At 35.9% G+C, this 5113-nt stretch overlaps 1 non-coding gene across 1 annotated transcript; it reads left to right on the forward strand.

Moving 5' to 3' along the window:
- The first annotated feature begins 4591 nt into the window (after positions 1-4591).
- On the forward strand, positions 4592-4696 carry LOC122897702. The gene has a single exon (XR_006382595.1). It is a non-coding gene; the product is annotated as a U6 spliceosomal RNA (small nuclear RNA).
- Positions 4697-5113: the final 417 nt, after the last annotated feature.

A 5113-nucleotide genomic window follows, 5' to 3' on the forward strand; every position in this document is an offset into this window, starting at 1 on the left:
CCAGACATAGCAGTTGTACATTGCAAGGGACACCAAAAAGGAGCAGATGAAGTATCAGAATGGAATAGATTGGCCAATGCGGCCTCAAATTCATCTGCCAGCTCAACTACCCCTGTGGTTGTCCACTTAGTCTGGGATGGTTCCATAACCCAGGAAAGACCCTGATATTCAGTTGAGGAAAACAATTAATCCCCAACAGAACAGGGATATACTCCTCAGTTGAGGAAAGACAATGGGCAACAGAACAGGGATATACTCTATAGTATATAGCCAGTCTATAGGCTGGCTCCAGGCAGAGGATGTTAGGCTTCACCTGCCAGCCACTAACCAATGGAAGGTCCTAAAAACCACCAAACCTTCCGTTTAGGTCAAGATAAGACCCTACAAATGACCCACAAACTCTTTACAGCGAGAAATTTAGATAGGACTATTAAAACATTTTAAAAACATATGAAGCCTGCCAGAACAACGACCCATTCTCCCATTCACAAATCCCCAGAGGCATACAGCAAGTAAGAAGTTACCTAAGGAAGATCAGCAAGTGCATGTCACACGTGTCTAAAATGCATGGGTATAGGTACCTCCTGGTTTGGGTAGATACCTTCATGCACTGGATTGAGGCCTTCCCCTATAAAACCAAAAAAGCCTCAGAAGTGATAATGGCACTGGTAAATCCCTTGGTTTGGAATCCCCTAGGCCCTTCAGAGTGATAACAGAGGGAGTAGCCAAGGTTTGGGACTTTAATCATTTCATCCCTCTTATAAGGAGCTTCCTAATTCCCCACCCCAAAATAACCAACCTGTCCCATTTTCACCCTGGGAAGCAAGTGCTTATTAGTGCTGGTCTGGGAAGGCTTATATATACAGTGATTTTTAGCAACTCCAATAACAGTCAAAATGAAGCCTGGATCTATCCCTTCAGAGTCAAACCCTGGTCCCACATTGAGGGGACAAACAACAAGGAATTAAAATCCCTCTGTGAACCCAGAGAGTACCTCAAACTAATCTTGAAGTGCCTTTTGCCTGCCCTCTCCTCACAGTATTTGGGGAGTTCACTAAAACATCCTCTATCTCTTGCCAGACTGGCTGTATTCAGTCTTGCACTGTGCTTTGGGTCTTGCCTTCTAAATACCCTAACTCACTTTGTATCTTCCAGAATAAACATCATCAAACTCCCAATGGTTGTGGTTCAGATGGAGCCTCATATGGCAGTCAAACCAGACACCTACATGGGGCCACTTGATAGATCTGGATGAAAGAAACACTCACTGTTGTCCCATCCAACACCCTGACCAGCAGGAAGTAGCTATGATTGGTCATCGCCCTTCTTCCCTAACAGCAGTTAGGGTTACTTCTTCAGAGGGAGTAATGATAAAAGATAATTAGAACGCAGGCAGGGATAAGGGGCCTCCACCCTAAGAGGAAACCACACTTTAAAGGATTTTACACTGCCCTTGAAGAGCTCCCTACACTTTTCCATCTGATAGGTAAGAAAAATCTGATTGGATGACAGGTGCAGGGAGGGTTGATCAGATTAAAACAGAGGGCCAACAAACCCATAAAAACCCCTAGACTTGGAAACTCTGGTGGCAACCCCTTTGGGTCCCCTCCCTCCTCATTATCTTTGTATTATCATCTTGCTATTGTTCAATAAACCTTATTTTGCTACTCCCCCTCCCCAAAACGTTTATTCCATCAAATAACAGAAAATATACATATTATTCTCAAGCTGGTATGGAGTATGGCCCAAGATAGACAACATTCTGGGGTATAAACATACCATAAAAATTTTTAAAAATAGGAATCATACAAATTATGTTCTTAGATATCAATGGAATTTAACTGGAAATCCATAACAGCAAGATGGCTTGAAATCCAAAAATATTTATAGACTAAATAGCATATAAATAATTCATGGACCAAAAAATAGTCTTAAGAAAAATGTTTAAATATGTGAACTACATGACAAGGAAAATAAAACATTAAAATTTATGAAATGCTGCAAAAGCAGTGCTTAGAGGGAAATTTGTAACACAAAATTGTCTATATTAGAAAAGAAGAAAGACCTGAAAACTGATAATCTAAGTTTCCTTCTTAGATGGTTGAGTGAGAGAGAGAATACGTGTGTGTGTGTGTGTGTGTGTGTGTGTGTGAGAGAGAGAGAGAGAGAGAGAGAGAGAAAGTACTATAAGCCAAAAACAGGCAGCAAAAAAAAAAATAATTAAAATAAGAGCAGAAATTAGTAAAATTAAAATCAATATAAAAAGCCAACAAAATTAAAGGCTGGTTCTTTGAAAAGTTCAATAAAATTTATAAACCTATAGGCTAACCAAAGGGAAAAAAAGAGAGAGAAGGCCTAGCTTACTAATATAAGTAAAAGAAGGCTCATCACTACTGATTCTATGGATATTAAAAGGATAATAAAAAAAACTATGAACAACTCTATGTCCCCAAATTTGATAATTTAGATGAAATGGACCAATTCCTCGAAAGATACAAACTACTAAACATGATACAAGGAGAAAGAGATAACTTTAATAGTTGTATATCTATGAAAGAAATCAAATAAAAATACCAGGTCCATATGGTTTTACTGATGTATTTTACCAAATATTTAAGGATGAAATGATACTGGTCCTCCACAGTCTTTTCCACAAGATAGAAACAGAGGGAACACTTTCTAACTCATTCCATAAGGCCATTCTACTACCAAAACCAAATAAAGTCATTGGAAGAAAGGAAAACTGCAAACAAATATCTTTCATGAACATAGATGCAAAAATCATCAAAAAACGAATCAAATTCAACAATGTATAAAAATCATCATACAACATGGACCAAGTGATATTTATAGCAGGCAGTCATGACTGATTTAACATTTGAAAATCAATCAATATAATCCACCACATCAAAGGCTAAAGAAGAAAAAAATATGACATCAACATCTGATGCAAAAAAGTGCATTTCACAATGTCCAACATCCATTCACAATTAAAACAAACAAACAAACAAACCTCTCAACAAACTAAGAATAGAGGAAAATGCCTTAAGCAAATCATTATCCCAGCTGGCCATTTTATGGATATGAACAAACTGATTCTAAAGTTTATATGGAAAGACAAAAGACCTGGAGTAGCCAACAAACCAATAAAAAAGTAGAAAGTTTCAGGACTGAAACTAACTTCAAAATTTACTAATTTACAGTAATCAGAACAATGTGGTATTGGCAGAAGAATAGACATATAGATCAATTGAAAAGAACAGAAAGCCCAGAAACAGACCCACACAGATACAAACAATCTTTGACAGAAAAGTAAAGGCCATTCAATGGAGAAGGCAGTCTTTTCAACAAACAGTGCTGGAACAACCAGACACCCACACTGAAAAAAGAAGAATCTAGTCAGTCTTTATACCTTTCACAAAAATCAAATCAAAAGGGATCATAGACCTAAATGTAAAGTACATTAGACATTAGACATTTAGAAGAAAACATAGGAGAAATTTTAGGTGTTCTCGGGCCTGGCAAGGTATTTTTAGATGCAATACAAAAGCACATCCATGAAAAAAAAAATGTTGAACTGTATTAGAATTAAAAACTTCTGCTCTGTGGAAGACAGTACTAAGAGAATGAAGACAGGCCCCAGACTTGGTGATAATACAGGCAAAATATGTATCTGATAAAACACTTATATTAAAAATACACAAATAACTCAAAATACAACAATAAAAATACAAGCGACCCAAGCAGAAAATGGGAACACTATAGGGAACATAAGAATGACAAATAAGTATATGCAAATATGCTTAACATCACTTGTAATTAGAGAATTGCAAATTAAAACAACAACAATATATCACTACATACTTATTAGAATGGCTAAAATCCAAAACCTGACAATACCAAATACACAGTTACATATTTAGAATAAAGAACTATAGACAAATTTCTTACAATTTTTCTGTTTAAACAAGTGAACATTAAGAAGGGGCTGAAGAAGCAGCTTAGTGAGGAACTCCATTTTTCTCAGAAAATTAAAAAAATATATTTATATCTAGGGAACAAAAGCAGGTATGGAATGTACTTGGTTATAGTACTGGGTAAAGAATACACACCCAATTTCTGTTTATCTGATATGGGAGGTATGGATTAAGCAATATATTTTGAACCAAAAGTAGCAAATAGATATTGCTAAGCCACAAAAAGCCACAAATTCTCAAATCTTCTAATGCCAAAACTGTCGGAAGGCAATAAGGCCAACATTTCAGAACATAAGATATGACAAATAAATTATGTGGTTGTGTGAAATGACCAAAGAGGCATTAAATCATTCATGGTTCTTCTCTTCCCTCCTTCTAAGGCATCATTTTCATGCAGGCTTCCTGAGGTCCTTTAATTCCCAAACTAGGACTAATGGATGAAGAAATTTGGAAGGTCATTATTAGCTCACTTTAGATTTTAAAAACGCATGGAAAACTGGATAATAAAAGTAAGAACTTGTATTCATCAAAAAATTACTAATAAGAGTATAAAGGTAGTACATGAACTAGAAAAATATATTCATAATAGAATATTTTAAAAAATCTATTCTCATGCTCATTTTGGCTGCACATACACTAAAATCAGAAAGATGCAGAGAAGATTAGCATGACCCCTGGGCAAGGATGACACACAACTTTATAAAGCATTCCATATTTTTGAAGGTTGCTAAAAGAGTAAATCTTAAAAGGTCTCATCACAAAGAAAAATTCTTAAGTTCTATAACTGAGTATGGTGATGAATGTTTAAAAAAAATAACTACCTTGAATATATAAAGAGCTCCTATAGATCAACAGGAAAAAAGCACGCAAATCCAGTACAAAATGGGGGAAAATTGCTGAACACTTTACAAAAGAGGATATCCAAAAAGCCAATGAAGATCTTCACTGTCATTACAGAAATGCAAGTGAAAACCACAAAGAGGTTTCACTACACACCTACCATGATCATGGAAAGGAAAACAAACCAACAACAATGGAAAATAAGTGTTAGTGAGGATGTAGAGCAATCAATATGTTCATATATTACTGCTGGAAGACTAATTAGTACAATCATTTTGTTAAACTGGCAGTATCTG

The sequence above is a fragment of the Neovison vison genome, chromosome 1, assembly GCF_020171115.1.
Source record: "Neovison vison isolate M4711 chromosome 1, ASM_NN_V1, whole genome shotgun sequence".
Taxonomy (NCBI): Eukaryota; Metazoa; Chordata; class Mammalia; order Carnivora; family Mustelidae; genus Neogale; species Neogale vison.